The sequence below is a fragment of the Pelophylax lessonae genome, assembly GCF_965119305.1.
Source record: "Pelophylax lessonae genome assembly, chromosome: 6".
In the NCBI taxonomy this organism is placed as follows: Eukaryota; Metazoa; Chordata; class Amphibia; order Anura; family Ranidae; genus Pelophylax; species Pelophylax lessonae.
The window spans coordinates 87,519,175-87,541,768 of NC_138773.1; the positions used below are offsets into that span (position 1 = coordinate 87,519,175).

Here is a 22,594-nt window from a genome sequence, read left to right on the forward strand (position 1 = left end):
GTTGTAGGCCAATCTTATTTGCCTTTCGCATTTTAACTAATTCATGTTCACCTTCCATTCTGTATAGCATAAAGTATAATATTATAATAAGACAATAACTCACAGCCCCACACCTATACTGTAAAATTATCTCCGCGCTTCAGGAAGCACCAGCTGAACGCCGGCAGAAGATCTATACCAAGAATGCTGCCACTTGAACAAATAACGAGAATATTTGATAATGATAAATGAAAAAAGAAATAGTAGCGCAAAACAATGTGAAATTGTCTGAGAACGGAGTGTGGATGTCCCTAAATGGAAAAGTTCACGCAGCACGTGATCACTCAACAATCAAATCCTTTAGAGAGCAATCCCACAGTCTTATTCAAAATGCTGTATATTTAAACATCAATCCCATCGATGTTATGCTGTAACAACATACCCTGCCTCCCACATCCTTCCCCCTGAGACCCTAAGCAAGTTTATGCTTTGGACAGTGTCTTTGGTCTAGTGACTTGAAACATCGGGTCCCTTTCCACCTCTTCTGTCCTTAGTGGGGGATGGTCCTGAATGCTAAAGAAAAAACAACCACATAGAAATATATTACCATTCTCTATCGTAAACAACTGTAAATCCAGGGTGACTTGAAGATGCACTCTTTGAGTGTGGACCCTTAAGGCTAAGTTCACATGTAGGCATTTTGGGGTGTTTTCAGCTCTAAGGATCAGCTCAAAAAACGCCCAACAAGGCAAATCCTATTCATTTCAATGGCCCCTGTTCACATCTGAGCATTCCGACGCCTTGAGAAAAACGCCCGATGCTCCAAAAAGTACATGAGCTTCTTTTTGGGCAGATTACAGGCTTTTTGACCCATAGACTTAATATAGAGCGTTTTACAGGCGTTTTACCTGTAAAGCACTTGTAAAAACTCCTATCAAAACGCCTATAAAAGCGCCCGGAAAACGCCTGAAAAACGCCTATAAAATAGCAACGCCTAGATGTGAACGTAGCCTAACACCCTGGGCTCACAAGAAGTTGGTTGAATGATGCTGGCTGTCTTCTGCAATACTTCCCTCCTCCTTCTCCTCCTGAGGTCCTCCTAAGGTCCCCTGCCAGGGATGGACTAGCAGTAGACATTAGGAGGAGGAGATAAGTATTACAGCCAGAGCAAATTTGTTTTTAAGGCCTAAGCAGTAGTTTAAAGAAATCTAAGCTCACATTGAGCTTTTAAATCAAGAAACTATGACAAGAGGCATGGCTAGGGGCACACTTTTCCATGACAGCTGGTGCAGTGAAAGGTGTCACCTTTTCTCACCCCAGACGTGTGGGATGTAAAGAATGTTACTTCTGGGAACTAAATACAACTGCAAGCTAAAATCGCTAAAATTAACAAGAATATTGTTTCATTGCAGATCATTATGGCATCTTTACAAAAAATATCTGAACTTCTATCAAGGTATACAAATTTAAGTCTACTGAAGAACGCCATACAAAGCAAAAAGTGCAGTTAATGAAAATATAAAGTGATAACTTATTTGTCTGGATTTTTTTGACAGCGCCATTTGGAAGAAAAAACATTTTAAAGTCTATTGCAGTAAACAAAGCCCGCCTCTGACCATGTTTTGCCTCCGTGGGTTCCAGAAATTATGTAGCCACTGAGCTCAGTGTAGTCCTATCCAACTGTGAACTTTCCTCCCATCCACACAAAGCCTTGATTAGAACCTTGCTCTCAGTCTCTGAGAATTGATTTGCAATCTTCGCTGTATGTGCTGTTGCAGTTCACGGGCAAAAAATAAAAAAAGTACACATAACCTGGTATTATCCAAGTTTACTAGTGATATTTATCATGGCTCTGGCTCTCCATCAACATAATATTTATGTGAGGCCAGCGGAGTCATAGTTTACAGCACATTCAACGCCTTGGTGTGCAGTTGCTGCACTATTTTTATTGGTTACAGAAAAATAAAAATCAGCCCTGCTTTACACTGGGAAGGATGGGGATGAAATCAGATTAATAATGACAGCTTTCATTTTTACAGATATAGTGCCGTTATATTTTTTTTAAGTTGAACTGCAAGCAGATATAAAAGGCACAAAGCAATGCAGATCTTTAATCATTAACACACCATTAAATGGTGAGGTCCGCAACCCAGCTAGACAAGTCTGTGCTGTGTTGCAGAACTGTGTAAATTTCAGGACTAAATTATTAATTATTATACAGGATTTATATAACGCCAACAGTGCTTTACAAAATAAAGGGCGAGTACAGTCACTAAACAGTTCAAGACAAGAGGGTAAGAAGGGCCCTGCCAGTGTAAGCCTTCAATTTAAAAAGACCGAAGGGGGGGGCAGGAATACAAATAATTTGACAGGTAAGCCATTATATATATATATATATATATATATAGAATATAATATGTAAAAAAAAAAAATATATATATATATATATATATATATATATATATATATATATATATATATATATAGTATATACATATATACTGTAGCATATGTGTATATATACACTTACTGGCCACTTCATTAGGCATTTTATTAATTGCTCGTTAACACAAATTGCTAATCAGTCAATCACATGGCAGCAACTCAATGCATTTAGACATCTAGACATGGTGAAGACAACTTGCTGAAGTTTAAACTGAGATACAGAAGGCGGAAGAAAGAGTATTTAACTGACTGTGTGCATGGCATGGTTGTTGGTGCCAGACGGGCTGGTTTGAGTATTTCCCAAACTGCTGATCTACTGGGATTTTGACACAAAACCATCTCTAGAGTTTACATAGGATGGTACAAAAAGGAGAAAATATCCAGTGAGTGGAAGCTGTGTGGACGAAAATTCCTTGTTGATGTCAGAGGAAAATGGGCAAACTGCTTTGAGATAATAAATGTTACAACCAAGGTATGCAGAATACCATCTCTGAATGCACAACACATCGAATCTTGAAGCAGATGGGCTACAGCAGCAGAAGACCACACCAGGTCCCACTCCTGTCAGCTAAGAACAGGAAACTGAGGCTATAGTTTACACAGGCTCACCAAAATTGGACAATAGAGGTTTGGAACAACGTTGCCTGGTCTGATGAGTGTTGATTTCAGCTGCGACATTCAGATGGTAGGGTCAGAATTTGGCCTAAACAACATAAAAGCATGGATCCATCCTGCCTTGTATCAACGGCTCAGGCAGGTGGTGGTGTAATACTGTGGGGGACACACTTTTGGCCCCTTAGTACCAATTGAGCATCGTTTAAACACCACTGCCTCCACCCCAAACTCACTCATCCATGTCTTTGTGCACTGGTCCAAATCATTTGAAGGCAGGATTATGGTGTGGGGTTGTTTTTCAAGGGTTGGGCTTGGCCCCTTAGCTCCAGTGAAGAAAATTCTTAAGGTGTCAGCATACCAAGACATTTTGGACAATTTCATGTTCCCAACTTAGTGGGAACAGTTTGGGGATGGCCCCTTCCTGTTCAAACATGGTCCAAAACAAGGTCCATAAAGACATGGATGAGAGAGTTTGGGGTGGAGAAACTTGACTGGCCTGCAACATTCCCATAGACACACTCCTAAACCTTGTGCACAGCCTTCCAAGAAGAGTCGAAGCTGGTATAGCTGCAAAGGTTGGACCAACTCAATATAGAACTCTACAGACTAAGACTGGGATGATATTAAAGTTTATGTGTGTAGGGGCAGGCATCCCAATACCTTTGGTAATATAGTGTAAATAAATAAATATAAGTATATATATATATATATAGATATATATATAGATAGATATATATGTTTGCTTGGTGTTTAGCTTTAAATATATAAGAATAAAGAGGCAGCCATTACATATCCATATTGTGTTCCTGTTCAGTAGTATAGTACAGACAAAGTGGTTAACTGCTGAACTTATAACAGAGCAAAGGACTTTCACTTTTCAATAGACTTTCAATGGAAACACTAAAATCTTCGGGTGATTTATTCTGTAGTTGATTTTCCTACAGTAGTCAGCCAATGAGCAAATATCACAAGATGTTCTCATTTGCTAATAAGGTTTTTTTCCCTATTAATATTTGACATCACAGATGCAAGAAATCCCAGCTAGGTGGTTTATTTTGCAATTGATTTTCTCACAGTAGCCATTCAGCAAATGAGCAAATATAACAAGATGCTCTCCTTTGCTAATAAGAAATGTCCTTATTAGGATTTCCCATCACAGGCCCAAGTAATTCCTCCCCACAGTAACTAAAGGAAGAAACACACTGAATCCCATTTAGAAGAAGAAAAAGTTGATGGCAGGTCCACTAGGATGGAGCATCCCATAAATCACGCCCAGTTCCTAGAGCGAATGGGCTTTTTTTCACTGGGGAATTAGTCATTTGTGGTGGTCATCTGGTCTTGGTGCACAGGCCTGACTCACTATAAATCCTGTTTGGTTAAACAAATTTGCTAATTCTGATCTGAAATGTACCAACTAGCCTGTATGTGAAATATAGCTAAAATATATACCACGCCAACAATATAAAAATGTAAATAAAATCTACTTTATAATAATTACCTAGAAATACTTGCTGGGAAATAGCAGAGTTTCCCATTAATAAGCTAGCCATGCAGTTGGTTGATAAGAGTTTCACAAGTCATTTTCAGCCTGAACAAATATGTCCCGCTACCTAATAAACAAACACATCTATACAATACAACACAATTTACATCTTCGAGCTCAACGTTCATTGCTGCCATCCGGCTAGAGATATTAAACTCACAATGAGCCATCTATTCGAGGATCGTAAGTGTCTGCAATAACTTACCATTCACATCTGCAAACTGCTCACTCTACATCTTTGCCTAATAGATACCATTTATATAGAGGCAGAAGAACCTCCGTCTGGAACACTGGAATCAATTTATATTAATGATCTCTTTATTCACCACTGCAAAGGTCTAAATATTTAATACAGTGCAAACAGGCAACAAAGAGCACCAAACTAACAGAGGGAGGCAGACCCTTGTAACCAATAATATATCCACAAGTGGATCTTAAGCAGCATAATTACAGAAAGGGCAAGTAAACTCTACTCCAAAGGAGACTTAGTACAAAGGTCATTCGAAGCCGGCTTTCTTTTTTTTTTTTGTGCCTCTCCAGCTGGGAAATCCTGTTGATATTAGAAATTGAAAATCTGATAAAACACCTTTTTTATGTCTTGGGGAAAGGAGAAGTGGCAGTGCACCGAGTTCTGAGCTGGAGAGGTAAAGCCACCTTACGAGCACTTCATGCTGCTAGCGAACGCATGTTCTATTGGAAAAACGTGACTTCGCATAACTGAGCTGAGCCTAAGCCACTTCTTCTTTGGAAATGAGATAGAGTAACCGGGACGCTGTCTGATCCATTGATTTGACTTAAAGGTACACTGCACGCACACAGGGAATGTATGCATTTAATCGAGTACATCCATCATCCGCCAAGGTTCTAAGATGCATTCTGACATTCATCATCTGCCCCTAGTTGGTCCAGATGGTAAATCCCCAACCTCCTGATTGGCTAGTAATGTGAGTTTGAGCATATATAGACCAGAATGTCCATTGATTTGAGTATTCGATTCCCTCTAAGCTTATTTATAGCTTTTACTCGCATATTTTGGAGCAAAAGATGGAGGTTGCACAATGCTTATGCATGCAAGTGACATTTTGGCCTTCATAATCTCCACCTAGCTTTTCTGGATGCTAAATTCCTACAGTCTTGAATGGCTAGCACTGTGAGTTAATTTCAGTATCCAGGGCTTTTTTTCTCAGAAAATAGGTGCAGGAACTCACCTCAATAGGTGCAGGAACTCACCTCAATAGGTGCAGGAACTCAAACACGACCCCCCCCAAACCCCCCTCCCCTCACACACAGCCTCCAAAACTTACCAAATAGTGGGTGTGGTCAAATTTATCTAACAGTGCAAGGGTTTGTGGGGGGATTACACACAAATTGCAGAATTTGGGGGTGCATAGTGCAGAGTCTAGGAGTGTGCTGCATACAGAGTGCAGAGTTCAGCCCTCTTCCACAGCTGCTTACCTCGGCATCCTCCATCTACAGCTCACTTTCACCACTGCCCCCATCTTCTTCCCCCTCCTTTAATGCTGCACCATCTTCCACATGTCTTACTTTTATTGCTGTAATAAACTGAAGCCACAAGCCAGCTCTAGTACCTCCCAGCACACTGTAGGTGGCTCAGACTCACTCGGTTGCAGGGAGATCATCCAGTGGGGGTTTCGGCATCCGCACGGCACCTGCATCTCCCTTGTCCCCATCCTGCACTCAGTGGGAGCTGCTCAGGAGATCAGATCTGTGGGATTAGAAGACAAGCTGTCCCTTGTGATCCCAGAAGCCAGACTTCTACATAGTTACATAGTTACATAGTTAGTGAGGTTGAAAAAAGACATCAGTCCATCCAGTCCAGCTGATACGACTGCTTGTGGAAGAGAATTCCACATCCTTACCGCTCTTACAGTGAAGAGCCCCTTACGCATTTTAAGGTTAAACCGCATTTCCTCTAGTTTTACAAGTGATAGTGATGAGCAGGAAGTAGAGAGAGTCTGAGCCAGAGGTGGTGGAACTGAGTTCCACCAAGTTCCAGCTGAAAAAAAGCCCTGTCAGTACCACACTTTCTCTAAGCCCACTTAGCCTAGCCTTTACCCACATAATTTGGAGCAGCAGAGGGAGGTTGTACAAAGTTTACTCATATTGCAATTGAATGTAGTTCTGCCTGAAAGTAGAGTAAAAAGCATAATGAAGCTCAGATCATGCTGCTTTTTAAAGTATGCTTTCTAACCTTAATATGGTTGAACTGTTTCCTGTTGCTCTTTGAAGTGGAACTTTAGCATAAAAAAAAAAAAAAAACTAATTGGCAAACAGGAAGAATTTTTAATGCAGAAGAGACATACTGTGGGGTTTATTTACTAAAGCTAGAGAGGGCAAAATAAGTCACAATTCTACAGAGAAACCAATCAGCTTCTAACCCCAGCTTGCTTAACCACTTCTGGACCGGAAGATTTTTACCCCTTAACCTTTCTAGCGGTATTCCTGAGTGTGACTCGGGGTAAGATTTTAGTTCCAAAAGCGGTAACCCCGAGTCACACTCGGGGTAGCGCTAAGAAGATCGCTGGATGTTGGAAGAGGTTTTACTTACCTTTTCTCCGGGATCCAGCGAAGACTGCGAGCGGTATGCGGAGGCGGAGCTCTCTCCCGATCGTCTGCGAGCCCCGGCCTTTCCTGCAGTTTTACTGTACTTTTTATGTAAATATATGTATATATATATATATATATATATATACATATATATATATATATACAGTATATATATATATATATATACGTATATATATATACACATACACATATATATATATATATACACACACACACATATATATATATATATATATATATATACACATATGTATATATATATATATATATATATATATATATATATATATATATATATATATATATATATATATATATATATATGTATATATATATATATATATGTATATATATATATAATATATATATATAATATATATAATAAATGTATACAGTTGGTTTGGACTGCTCATTCACAAGAATTACATGCAAAATAATGGTACCGCTTTCAGCACCTAAAATCCAAAAGAATCATACCGCCAGGGAGGTTAAAGACCAGGCTATTGTTTACGATTCGGCACTGCGATACTTTTTGACAACTGCGCGGTCGTGCAATGCTGTACCCAAATAAAATTGATGTTCTTTTTTCCAACAAATAGAGCTTTCTTTTGGTGGTATTTGATCACTTCTACGATTTTTATTTTTTGCGCTATAAATAAAAAAAGAACGACAATTCTGGAAAAAAAAAAAAACTTTTTTCTCTTTCTGCTATATAACCTTCTCAATAATAAAAAAATTAAAATCACATTTTTTTCATCATTTTAGGCCAATTTGTGTTCTGCTACATATTTTTGGTAAAAAAAAAATCCCAATAAACGTATTTTGATTGGTTTGCGCAAAAGTTATCAAACTAGGGGAAAGATTTATGTCATTTTTATTTATTTATTTTTTACTAGTAATGGCGGCGATCAGCGGTTTTCAGCAGGACTGCGACATTGCAGTGGACAGATCGGACCCCTAACTGACATTTTGGACACTTTTGGGGGGGACCAGTGACATTACTACAATAATCAGTGCTAAAAATATGCACTGTTACTGTAATAATGACACTGGAAGAGAAGGGGTTAACACCAGGGGCGATCAAAGGGTTAAATGTGGGGGGGGGGTGGGCTTATGGACTAAACTAAATAGGAGGAACACAGGAGTCCTGTGTTGATTGCATGGGGAGCGATCGCGGGTGCCCGGCAGCAAACACGGCCTTGGCACCGCAGATCAGCTTTCCCACTTGCGAATGTGCACGCGCCCCCATGTTCGCTCCCCCGAAGCGACATACGGGTACGACGTTTCGTGGGAACCTGCCACCGTATATCTATGGCGGCTGGTCGGCAAGTAGTTAATTAACAACTTGCCACCCAGGCCAATTCTGACACTTCTCTCCTACATGAAAAAAATCATAATTTTTTGCTATAAAATTACTCAGAACCCCCAAACATTACATATGTTAATTTTAGCAGAGACAGTTTTATGAATTAAAAAAAAAAAAAAAACACTAGGTTAGCCAGATTTGTTTTGCATTATGTGAAAGATGATGTAATGCCGAGTAAATTGATACCTAACATGTCATGCTTTAAAATTGCGCACACTAGCGGAATGGCGCCAAACTTCGGTACCTAAAAATCTCCATAGTCTACGCTTTAAAAACTTTTACAGGTTACCTGTTTAGAGTTACAGAGGAGGTCTTGGGCTATAAATATTGCTCTCGCTCTAACATTTGCGGCCGTTCCTCACATGTGTGGTTTGAACGCCGTTTACATATGTGGGCGCAACATACGTATGAGTTCACTTCTGCGTGCGAGGCAAATTACTTTTTTTTTTATTATTGTTTATTTTACTTTCATTTCTATATTTTGAAACTTTCCCTTTACATTTTTTTTATCACTTTTATTTCTATTACAAAGAATCATCCCTTGTAATAGAAATAGGGCATGACAGGTCCTTTTTACAGAGAGATCTGGGGTCTATAAGTCCCCAGATCTCTCCTCTAGGCTGGAAAGCCTAAAATAAACAAAAAATTAAAAAGATCTCAGCTTCCCAGCCAAGGCAACAGCATTGTTTACAACTGCCGAGGCCAGACGTGACAACATATTATCATGCCCGGTCTCAAAAGATCATAGAGATGACTGGGGACCATCTGGTCCTCGGTTAGCTATATGGTAAATGGCCACTACCGGCTAATTCATTCTCCAGCTTACCGATTGCATGGGCAAGCCAGCAGACGCACTTGATGGTGGTGGGGGATGTCCCCTCCTGCTGCCTGTAAAAACAATCAAGCAGATGAACAGCCACTATGATCATTTTTACGATGCAGGGAATTGCCGACAGAAAAAGAAGATATCTGAATGATGCCTGTAGCTGCCGGCATCATTCAGATATCCCTACTCACATCCACGACGTTATATGACATTGTAGGGTGGGGAGTGGTTAGGATTTAGCAAGAAAATCTGGAAGCTGATTGATTTATCTGCAGAATTGTGACTAATTTTTCCCTCTCTAGTTTTAGTAAATAAGCCCCACTATGTCTCTTCTGCATTAAAAAAAACTTACCTGCCTATGGATGGTTTCTGCAATGCCAAGATGACTGAACTCCCCCATATGCATGGCAGGGACATCATCTCAGTCCAGCCAATGAAAGCAGCCAGGGATCGATACCCAGAAGCCGCTGAGCTGAAGATGTCAGCAGCTGGTGGGAAGCTCTGGGATATCCCAATGCAGGAGAGAAGGTGAGTATAGTTTGGCTTTAAAATAGAACTCCACCCAAAACCTTTTTTCTAGTTTACATAAGGCTAGAAAAAGTGTAGCAACACCTGTCTGTTTTTTTTTTTTGTAAGATTCAGAAGCACTTATTGTCCTAGTGACTGTTTTCACAGTAAGCGTGGGGCAGGCTAATATTTTAGAGTTGTCACAAAAAAAAGGAACAGAAATAAAAATCCTACACCGTGAATACCAATTTGGGTGAATGCTTTTAGTATTTACAGATGGGGTTTCACCATAACTTGGGGAGATTGCCTCTCATTTGTATATTGTTGTATCTTTGGGATAAGAAAACCTACCGAGAGGGGATTTAAGAAACTATAAAAACCTGACAGAGATTCTACCACTTCCTTATTCTAGCCTAGACTAGAAAAAAAGTTATTGGTGGTGTTCAATATTAGGAACCAGATGCAAGCTTCAAGTATATTTGATTAATAGACTAGAGCAGCCTCTCTCATGCTTTTTATCCCAGAGGAACCCTTAAAATAATTTTCAGGTTCCAGGGAACTCTGCTAAAACATATTCATTTGTGGGTCACTGGGAAAAATACCCCTTACATTGGTGGCCATTGGGACGAATGGACTTCTTACAGTGGTGGTCAGAATGCCACCCATATAGACAGCTAAAAAGATCATTGCAGCCGGCTCTGCCATGTGACCTTGGCCCCAGAACTATGCAGGCGCTATCAAATGTAAGGTCAATCAACCACAGGTCAAGGAACCCCAGAAAAACTTTCGAGGAACCCCAGGATTCCATGGAACCCTGGATGAGCATGGCTGAAACAGAGTTTGAATGCACTTACATTTAGGATTACAGTGACAGTAGCATTAAAACAAAGCATTAGGCAAATATATAAAAATATCATTTCAATACAGTTATGATTATTAAAAATTCTTTAAATGTATTTTTCAAAATAATATTCTGTCTTTATTTTAGCTTCTCATTTTTGCCTGCACAACTGAACTCTGGCTGATAGAAGAGCAGTAGTTGAAGTCAGTCAGACTCTAGTTCAATGTATGTATTAAGAGAGAGCACAGGGATGACCTCACAAGTGAGCTGCTACTCTTTCTTTGTCCATTCACAAGGTGGGGTGGTGAAAGAAGAAGAAAATGAGGTTTCCAACCTTGCTATGCTTTCCTATGGGGATGTCTGGATCATAAGAATAATTGAACAAAATGACACATAGTTTGGCAGAAAAAAAAGTTCATATGTATCATCTGTGAATTTTAGTGTTTGCCTTCAGTTCCACAGCCCTTCAGACTTTCAGCTCAGAAATAAAATAACCTCAGTGCAGAAATTCCTGACACAGGATGAGGTAAGTATAGAGCAGAATAGGAATTAATTAAATACGGGGTTTAGTTTACGGGACAGATTCAGTGGTAGGCTCAGGACTTTAGAAATTCATTGCTGGGAGGAGGTTGAGGGTAAGGTAAGTAAAGAGCAGAATATGGGGTAATTAGATACGGGGTTTAGTCTACGGGACAGATTCAGTGTTAGGCTCAGGACTTTAGAAATTAATTGTTGGGAGGAGGTTGAGTGTAAGGTAAGTAAAGAGCAGAATATGGAGTAATTAGATACAGGGTTTAGTTTAAGGGACAGATTCAGTGTTAGGCTCAGGACTTTAGAAATTAATTGTTGGGAGGCGGTTGAGTGTAAGGTAAGTAAAGAGCAGAATATGGGGTAATTAGATACAGGGTTTAGTCTACGGGACAGATTCAGTGTTAGGCTCAGGACTTTAGAAATTAATTGTTGGGAGGAGGTTGAGTGTAAGGTAAATAAAGAGCAGAATATGGGGTAATAAGATACAGGGTTTAGTCTACGGGACAGATTCAGTGTTAGGCTCAGGACATTAGAAATTAATTGTTGGAAGGAGGTTGAGTGTTTAAGGGTCGCTTTACAGGTTAAGTGTTAGGAGAGGGATTAAGTGTTATGGGTTAAAGTGTTAGGGCCGTGGGGTTTCAAGTGTTTTACGATAGGTTTTTGAATAAGTATCAAAGGCTAGGGGGTTTTAAATGTTATGGGTTTGTTTTAGGGGCAGGTTAGGTGTTAAATGTCTAGAAAGAAGGGGATCAGGTGCTAGTGGGGTGTGTAAAGGATATCTCCTTGATTAGTAAAACATTGAGCAGCTACTGTGTGCACACTACCTCTTGTTTTCAGGAGCCTTATGCAGAAAACTATCGGCACTTGACCTTGATGGTGAGAACAAATTTATTGTGTATATTAAACATACAGTTCACAATTCACATGCTTGCTACAACAGCAAGCAGTGACAACGTGCTGAACTTAGTTTGTCACATAGTCAATAGTAGGAATGGCATCCAAGACAACAAGCCTTCAACACGCGGCATACATTGCATTACTTCAGCTTATGCAGGCACCAAAATAGTAATATACAGAATCCCTACAAGAAAACTAATTCTGCAAACCAATAGAAAAAAAAACAACAAGCTACAGAAAAAGCACCGCTCAGGAATTAAACATTTAACACCCATGTCCCTCTTGTGCAGTTCTACTGATGGATTACATTCCCAAACCCCTCCTTATTGTGCAAATACTATTACTGCCATTAAGAATTTTGCAACTTGTTAACATGACTATCTGGAAAGAAGGAGAGAGCTATGTCATTATATTGATCAGTGTTCATGAATAATGAATATCAAAGACAGTAATAATTGAGGGGATGTTGAAACAATAACAAGCACAAGCAAACTGGGAGCAGTTTAAGACACCAACACAGTAAGTTTTACACTAAGCTGAGAACTATAAAAAGATAAGTCAAATGATCCACACTGCATATATTGTCACTTCGGTTGGATTGTCGCTTACTTCAGACATCGTGCAGCTATATGATATTAAATGAGTTGTAGAGATAGAAAAAAAAATATCATGCATGCAGCCTTATTTTGTAAACTTTCTTTAAAGAAAACGTAAGTCTAAATATGATATCTTCTTAATAACATCTGTAAATATTTGTGCAGTGTTTCCTCAATTTGGAGGGAAAATTACATATTTTACATTACTAGTGCCAATGAATATTATGTTAGCTGCCCCTTCAAGCTAATGGAGGACCCATGTGGAAGCAAGACAACTTTGTGCTGCCCCCTTGTTCTTAGCTTTAAAGTACATCCAAGAATACAATAAAAATATATTACATATTTATCTATAAATGATATTCCAATTTTGTTTAACATATACAAATGTTCAATTTAGATTCACTAGTCCATTCATTATTATTTTACAAAAAAGTAAGGGCTGACCTTAACTAATACTAAACCACATAACATACATTTTAAATACAAGTAGACATAAAGCATAAGTTGTCTTATCTGAAAAAAACAAGAACAAAACAGTTGTGTAGTTTTATAGCTACAATAAAATTTTTTTTTTAAAAAAGCGTGTCGGTCGTATTTAACTTTAGGTTGAGAAAGATCCTATGCTATGTCCAGGAATTCTTAACATTATTTAACATTAATGCAAACCTGAAACTGGTTAAACTTGCTGAGATAAAGCTGGCACCTCCAGTTGCCTTCAGTATTGCTCGAATCCATGGGCACCCTAGCATGAGAATATCATTCTCCTCCCATTGTCAACTGCTTGGTTCCATCCCATTCCACCTTCTGCACCTGATTATTGGAAAATGAGATTGCCCATATCCTGATGGATCAATGATCCCATACAGAAGGTGGGAGTGGGTAAAGCTTGGTTATTGACCACAGGAGTAGGTCAGAATTTGCATATCAGAATTTCCCAAGTTACACGGCCCCTAGGGTGTTTATTTGAAACATGGACTCAGTGATCCAGCACCTGGAGGTGCTTACTTTGTCTCATCATTTAAAATTTAAGAAATGTGTTATTCTTTAGAAATATTGTAAACGTTCCTTGTTGAAAAAGATAATAACTTATGCACAACTCATTTATTGTGCCGTAATATCATTTAAAGACACCTCATGTAACCTTGCCTTAACCTATAACTCTTCATTAACATAATACAATTCATATACAAAAAAATGGTAATTCAAAGTGAACATGTCCAACATCTAATTCAGGAAATTTCCAAAGATATATGAAAACTACAGACACATTGGCTTTATGTGAATGAATTTAGGTCTTCTCTTTCAGATTAGTGTTCTTTTGGTGAAAGAGTATTTTTAGATTTCCATAGGAGGAAATTGATTTGGATGATCGGGACTCAACATTGATCTTTTTTTTTAAATCCACATGATCGCTAATAGAGAGACAACGCTTCTATAAGCTCATCGATAATAATAGAAAAAAAAATAAAAAATAATAGAAAGAGATGGTTGGTCGACAGTGCTAGATCTATATTCATTTCAGATTATCCCAGTTTACACAATTGCTGTTTGATGGTGGAGGTCTTTTCTGAGCCCTTTGAGAGCTTGTAAAGCCAGAGGACATTGTGTGTAAGTATTGTACTCCAGTATGTACTGGAGTTGTGTAATTTCAAGTTATTTATCACTTTCTCTTTTTGTCTCACATATAAAGGCTAAATTTCATTTACTAACAATATATTCACTGAGAGTTGTCGCTGTAGTAAGCAACAGAAACGCAGCACAATCCAGAACTAAATTAAATTCTTACTGTTAGGAGGTGATGTTCAACAATCCAAGCGCAGAGCAGTCGGAAGACAGTTCCTTTGAATCCTTGCATAATTATCACATCCCTATTTCTGATGGAGCAGGTGGCAAGCTGTTAGATGTGACATTTTCAGAAGAAAAGCAAACAGGAGCACGGAGCTGTACCTGCGTTATGTTTCGCAAATTAAAAGCACCATTAAAGAAGGGAGTCTACCTGCTGTGTTCAACTCTATTCCTACAAGCTGTGGAGATTACCTGGGATGTCACCGCTGCCCAAATATCAGCAAATTGCGCAAATTACCCAGGACAATGGAGACATAACTAGATTAATTAGAGAATTCAAACTAACAATGCAATGGATGGGAGATAGCAAGGACAAGTGCTCAATGGGGAATAGGCCATTAATCTTTGACCACATGTTCAATTGCCTCCTGTAGAGTCAACATAATCATATGTTGTACTTCCCCTCTCCCCTTACATTAACCTGCCCGCCATGTTGCAATGGGTTGTGGCTGCCCAGGGCATGTGGGATATTATTTTCGCTTCATTAAAATGCAATCAGAATGCTTTGGCAACTGAATTTGCCGCTAAACAATGGTCTTTCTGATTGGCAAGCTATTTTGTTCCCGTGCCTATCATTAATTCTCTTACTCGAATGGAAACTACAGCAGCATCTGTCATTCTAATTGTGGCTGCAATGCATCAAGTGGATGCTACTGAAATCTCCTTTGTGACCTAAACCACAAATAAGTAAATGAAACACATACACAAAAATTGTACACCAGACATCGCAGATGTCTATGCGCATCGACGCTGTATATCTGGTTCACTCCTCCGTTGTGAAATTAATCCTTCCAATCGACACATTGGCAAGCAAATCATTTTATGTGCTTATACTGCGTGGTAATGGCAAGGCGATTAAAAAATGACTGAACGGAATTTTAAGAGAATGAGGATTTTAATTAATACCAATGCTTAATAAGAGTTATAATCAAAAAAGGAATTAAGGCTTATTGCTAAAATTAGCTTGCCATAGTAAAACTGAATGGCTTTCATCAGACAGAAATATCCTAAAACTGTGAACAGTTATAAAGACTCCTCAAAGTGGAAACTACCAGTATGTTTGGATCCATCAAGGAATTTTTCAGTGATTGGGTATTCAAGGGAAACCCTTTGCCTAGAGGGGAATTCCATAATGACCTCATGTGTGACATCACCATCAGTTTCCCATCATCGACCAAGGCCAAATTTAATCACCAGGCGATCAAAGTAACCCCTGTTGACTCTTGATCTTATTTTGGATGGCAGTAAATAACTAGAGAATTTGAAAAGCCACTATCACGGATGATATATTAACATATAGATTGTGTTTGTGGGATTTATTAACTGAAAGTTGATGCATTGGACTGTTAAGGCTGTGACTCTACACTGACCCCACGATGCATCTAACCATTACTAAGAATATACAACACACCTTTCCCATAAAATCCGTTGAAGTGATATTGCGTTCAATTTGCCACAGTGCAGTCCGTGTTGATATGCTTCATTGGACATATTTGTTAAAGCAACAATACCACGCTCCATTTAATTTATTAAAGTGACATCTTAGGTTCTACAGGGTATACTTATTAAAGTGACAGAACAATCTGCTGTGTTCAAGCTTCCACTGACTGTGTGTCAAAACATGACATGCGTGTAGGGTATGTCCAGCACTCATTTGAGTTATGGGTCAAATATGTCAAGTAGACAGCATTTAAAAGGAATATATGAAGCATATAATGGCAAATGACATACAAAGTCCTATCAGTCTGTACCAGAGTATACTAGAGCCAACAGGCTTACCATATCATAATACATGATTGGCCATGGCATCAATTCAGTAGCATGGGTGGCCTCTATACATGAATAAATCACAGTAACTACACAAAATCTAAAAAATAATCTTCTACCATGTACTGATATTTTAAAATCAATACCATTTAATGCATTGCAGCAAAATTGTTCTGAAAGGTCCAGTGTATCAAGATCTTCTTTTTTAGATACAGATGAGTTTTGATGGCTTGGATCGTTCTTTAACTTTTCATTTCTCTGAGGAACCTCAGTAAGCAAAGCTCCATCTTGGAAATTCCAAGTTTTTCACACCAGTTTAAAGTCTCACTCTTTCTGCTGTAGATGGAGGAGTTTTTTCTACTCCTTTTGCTTCCTCCATAGCACAAAGTAATTAAAAAACAAGCAGACAGAGTGAGAGTAACTGGAGGGTGGGCAGCCCTAGAAACCCATGTGCAAAGATCTTACTACTGGAGTCCCAAGAGGTATAGGATATGAATGCAGGATTCACCCTGCCAACATCTCCCCAAACCATTGAAGGGTTCAATATAATGAAGCACTAAATTATAAGGAAATTGCACAATTCACTTTCTCAACTCTGCTTTACTTTCCAAAGAACGCTAACAGTACAAAGTGCCAACTTATTATCTACTGTATTGAGCATTGCATTCACTTACTCTAAGTCCTCCACAACCGACAATCCTTTATGTCCCCCTTCATGGGATATAACCAGACAAATCTGACAGTGGAAATTAACAGAGCAAATTAAACCAAGCCGAATCTCTTTATTTCCAATAAAGGGTGAATAAAACCAGGCAAAGCTTAGTATTCAGGATCAGCAGGCGGCAGATTCCATTCTCTAGAGGACCGCATGCAATCAAGGCCATTACTCATTTTCGACAAGTTCTAAACTGATCAGCAAACAGCTTAATCTGTATTAAAAAAAAAAAAAAAAAAACCTAAAGACTGGCTAGACTGGCACAGTATAGACAGCCTTTCTCATTGCTTTGAAGAAGAAGAAGAAAAAAAAAAAAAAAAAACATATAAAGATGAGCTTCAGCCTACAGGCATCTCAGATCTCTCTATCTCACAGCTTTGGATCAGACAATGAAAATGCGTAGATTCTAAATTGCAACAGTTGTATTAACCATCCTAGTGGCTAGATATCACAGAGCTGGTTTTAAGGCAAGAGCTATATATAGAACCGTTGCTGCTAGAAAAAAAAAAAATACAATTTGTAAAATGGACTAGGAGCATGGGAAATGGAGCCTTGAAAGTCAATGCATGTTGATTGGGCTAATATTATAGACATGACATTACATTAGGACTGTCGGCATGTGCAGCAGGGTATAGCTATGTATAGAGACATATAGATTCCATACCTGATTAAAGTCCAGCTGAGGATAGGCGAGGGGAAAGCTCCTTGCAGTGCATGTCATGGGGAGAGACGTTGCTGGACAGCTCCAGGGCTGAGATTCAGGACTCCGGGCGATCTCTAGTGGAGCCGGGAGCTGTCCGCCATCCGCTGGTGCTGAAACCTCCTCTGCCACCTTCAGGACATCGCCAGCTCAACCAATTCACCCGGGACAACCGGAATCACACAACAGTCAAAGGATCCCTCTTCAGGAGGAAAAGAAAAAAGACACAAGGGTACACACTAGGCATTCAACTACTACCCCCCACCGCTACCCTTCCCCGACAACAGGCACCAAGCAAAAGTCCACTGCCTGTCAGTCTAATGACGGATTGGATCTGAGTGGTAAATGATGGCTACGTGTTAAAGTTTTACGAGGCTGCCCATCAATCCGTTTTACAGACTAGACCCCGGCCATTTATTATTAGGGGAGAAGAAGGGAAGTCAAAGGGAAGGAGCCTTTGCGCAGGAATAGTCTTAGATCGCAGCCATTGTAAAGCCAGATTAACCCTATGGACAGCCAACCCCACTACTAGTCTTCTATTGGTGATCAACTAGATTAACCCTCTGGACAGCCAACCCCACTACTCGTCTTCTACTGGTGATCAAACAGATTAACCCTATAGACAGCCAACCCCACTACTAGTCTTCTACTGGTAATCATCTAGATTAACCCTCTAGACAGCCAACCCCACTACTAGTCTTCTACTGGTGATCAGACAGATTAACCCTCTGGACAGCCAACCCCACTACTAGTCTTCTACTGGGGATCAGAGAGATTAACCCTATAGACAGCCAACCCCACTACTAGTCTTCTACTGGTAATCAGACAGATTAACCCTCTAGACAGCCAACCCCACTACTAGTCTTCTACTGGTGATCAGCCAGATTAACCCTCTGGACAGCCAACCCCACTACTAGTCTTCCACTGGTGATCAGCCAGATTAACCCTCTGGACAGCCAACCCCACTACTAGTCTTCTACTGGTGATCAGAGAGATTAACCCTATAGACAGCCAACCCCACTACTAGTCTTCTACTGGTGATCAGACAGATTAACCCTATAGACAGCCAACCCCACTACTAGTCTTCTACTGGTGATCAGACAGATTAACCCTCTAGACAGCCAACCCCACTACTAGTCTTCTACTGGTGATCAGAGAGATTAACCCTATAGACAGCCAACCCCACTACTAGTCTTGTACTGGTGATCTGCCAGATTAACCCTCTGGAAAGCCAGCCCCACTACTAGTCTTCTACTGGTGATCAACCAGATTAACCCTCTGAGCAGCCAACTCCATGACTAGTCTTTTACTGGTGATCAGCAAGATTAACCCTATAGACAGCCAACCCCACTACTAGTCCTCTCCTAGTTATAAGCCATGTTAACCCTACAGACAGCCAACCCTACTACTAATGCTCTACAAGTGATCAGCAAGAATAACCCTACAGACAGCCAACCCTACTACTAGTCCTCTACTAGTGATCAGCCAGATTAACCCTCTGGGCAGCCAATTCTACTACTAGACTTCTACTAGTGATCAGCCAGATTAATCATATAGACAGCCAACACCACTACTAGTCCTCTCCTGGTGATCAGTCATATTAACCCTCTGTACAGCCAACCCTACTACTAGTCTACTCCTAGTGATCAGCCAGATAAACCCTCTGGGCAGCCAACCCTGCTACTAGTCTTCTAATGATCAGCTAGATTAGCCCTCCAAACAGCCAACCCTGCTACTAGTCTTCTAATGATCAACTAGATTAGCCCTCCAGACAGCCAACTCTTCAGCTAGTCTTTTGGTGAGAAGCTAGAAAACCCTTCTGCTAGTCTTCTAGTTGTCAACCAGAATAACCCTCTAGACAGTCAACTCTACTACTAGTCTTGTTATCAACCAGAAACCTATACTACTAGTTTTCAAGTGATCAGCCAGATTAACCATCTAGACAGCAAGTGCTAATGCTAGTCTACTCTAGTGACCAGCCAGTAAACCCTACTACATGTAGTGATCAGCTGGTTTAACCCTCTAGACAGCCAACCCTACTACTAGTCTTCTTGTGATCAGCCAGAGAACCCTACTACTATTTTTCAGCCAGATTAATGCTCTAGACAGCCAACTCTACTACTAGTCTTCTTGTGATCAACCAGAGACCTCTACTACTAGTGTTCTAGTGTTTAACCAGATTAACCTTTTAGACAGCAAGTCATATTGCTATTCTTCTTGTGATCAGCCAGATAACCCTACTATCTAGTGATCAACCAGAGAACTCTACTACCTAGTGATCAGCCAGATTAAACCTGTAGACAGCCAATGCCATTGCTAGTCTTCCATTGACCCTACTACTAGCCTTCTAGTGATCATCTAGATTAACCCTCTAGACAGCCAACCCTATTACTAGCCTTCTAGTGGTCCACCAGTAGCTGATCACAGCCCCAATGTACTGGAAGCCTCCCAGAACTCACCGATCCCAGGGCTTAGCGATCTAGGAGTTGGGCTGTTGAGTCTACAGATCCCCTCCATCAGTTCTTTCCCCCCCCCAGCCAGCCCGGCTCCTATCACATCTGGAGCTGGAAATTAACCCCCTCGCTGCCTGAGCAGAATCTAAAATGTGCTCTGAACTCTATCAGCTTTTTTTTTTCCATTAGAGCAATAGCATCACAAGCATTGCTATAATCCAGAGACAAGTCATCCAGCCAAGCTGCAAGGGTGATCCATAGCCTAAGCTCGCCTTCATCTATTGCCGGCTAGATTCTACAGCCTACTGCGGCAAGGGAAGGGAGCTCCGGAGGAAGGAGAGGATGCCACTTACCTTGCCTGAGACATCGGGGCTCCTCTTGTGTTGGCGATCAGGTCTCTTCAGGACAGTGGTGAATTCCAGCACAGGGGAGAAGAGCTGCCTTCTATAGACAGATCCAAGGGCTGGCCTGAGAAAAGAGCCGCAGCAGTTTCCTCACTGCGTCAAGCAGGGACCTCAAAGCTTCATTCAATGCAAGGTGATTAATTCAGAGGCAGTGCTGATGATGGAGAGCTGCCGCCGGCACCCCCGGCTCTCCTGGACTGCAGGCAGCTGTGCACAGGAGCTGGGATGGAGAGCGTTTGCAGTGGCAGTTAGGTAGAAGCACATTCTTTGTCGGAGGGGGTGATGGAGCACATTCTTGGTGGCTGTTCTGGGTTTATTGTGGGGAGTCCTGGAGAAAGAAGGGAAGGAGGTGTAACTTAAGCAGCATGTTGATTCAGTGGGGCGTAATGTGAAGTTAAAGCATTGGGGCTCCTAGTCAAATTGTTTGCCAAAGAGCTGAGAGATGATGATGATGACGAGCAAATAGATCTGCAGTGTGAACATCGTCCCTCCACCCACTGCCCCTTTAACCAAGCTCTCCCACTACAGACCCACTGTGATTTATCCACACCATCCGCTCCCTGGTTATTAATGGCTCACTGCAATTCTCTTCTCTTCTCTGTCTTCTTTATCATTACTTCTTCTCTACATCTACAGGCACTACTTTTTCTTTTTTACCCCTGTTGCAGCTGTATCATAAGGAACTTGGAACACTTTCATGAAGATGTTTTATGTGCTATATATTTCTATCCATCTTTATTTTTTTTATTTTTTGTTACTGATTTCCATACTTACTTTTGTGCTTAATGTTTTTATTTTCAATTTATTTTTCTTTTTTTTTTTTCAACAACTTCTTTATACTGCTGTATGTTCCCCTCGGCCTATCTTTTCATGATTTGTTCATGCTTTTTGTTCATCTTTAACTATTTTTTTCTTCTGATCAATGTGTTATGATTTGTCCTGCACACTCTCCTTCTTTCTTTCCTGTCTTTTAATAAGTATCTTAGTCTTTTTTTCTGATGTAAGGTCCCTGTACTGTCTGGTCTTTACACCTGTCTAGACAGTTCCCTACTCTATTTATTCTCCATTCCCTCTATTTATGCCAAAACCAATTGTGTACCTGCCTATACTGGCTCTCTTTTACTGGACTACTCCTCTCTAGTCTCCAGTCTTCTGTCTTGTCTAGCTCTCCCTCCCCTTTCCCTTACCCCTTCCTCCCATACTCCATTAACTCCCTGTATCTCTTCCCCTTCCCACTTTTTATCCATGTCCTCTCTCTATCTTTCTTTCTCTCTTTCTGCCTCACCCTCATTCCTTTTCTGTATTTCCCTTTATTGCGCTGCCACTTTCCCCCCATTGTTTGCCTTCTTTCCAGTTCTTTTGCCATGCATTCACCTTTCTATCTATATCCTCTCCCTGTTCTTGGATATTTCTCTCCCTGTTTTTTTTTTCTAACATTACATGTTCATCTTTCTTCCTTCCTTCCTTCCTTCCTTCCTTCCTTCCTTCCTTCCTTCCTTCCTTCCTTCCTTCCTTCCTTCCTTCCTTCCCGCCATTTCTTTCTTTCTTTCTTTCTTTCTTTCTTTCTTTCTTTCTTTCTTTCTTTCTTTCTTTCTTTCTTTCTTTCTTTCTTTCTTTCTTTCTTTCTTTCTTTCTTTCTTTCTTTCTTCCTATCCTTCTGCCTCAGGCAGTTCAATTTTGTGTTTAGCTTTCATTTATGCTAGTGCCCCCCTTTTAGCACCCTTTTTTCACAGTTGTCCCTTTTTTCACCATCTCAACTCACCTGTTGTTTTAAGAAGCTGTATATTCTGTACAGTTTATTTCTCACTTCACCCTGTTGATACTCATGTCACTGTCATTCCTTGTCTTTCTAGGAGGATCTGAAAATATTTCCAACAATATGTTGGAATGTACTGTGTTAGGACTAACAGAGAACCCTAAGACACTTTATCCAAGTCTTAAGGGTTTTTTATTGCCAAATCTTTGAAAATCCAAC

At 40.2% G+C, this 22,594-nt stretch overlaps 1 protein-coding gene across 4 annotated transcripts in view; it reads right to left on the bottom strand.

Annotated features, from left to right (window-relative positions):
• The window catches only part of ELFN1 (extracellular leucine rich repeat and fibronectin type III domain containing 1), an 895,638-nt gene extending 874,522 nt beyond the window's left edge, over positions 1 to 21,116 (bottom strand). For 2 of the 4 annotated variants that reach the window (XM_082260827.1, XM_082260824.1), the window contains exons 1-2: positions 20,569 to 21,116; positions 17,727 to 17,964 (exon numbers count right to left, since the gene is read on the bottom strand). The gene's annotated coding sequence lies outside the window, so the exon portion shown is untranslated. Of the gene's footprint in view, positions 1 to 17,726; positions 17,965 to 20,130; positions 20,201 to 20,221; positions 20,335 to 20,568 lie in introns of those variants that run through there. The other 2 variants (XM_082260825.1, XM_082260826.1) reach the window with 2 other exon arrangements.
• Positions 21,117 to 22,594: the final 1,478 nt, after the last annotated feature.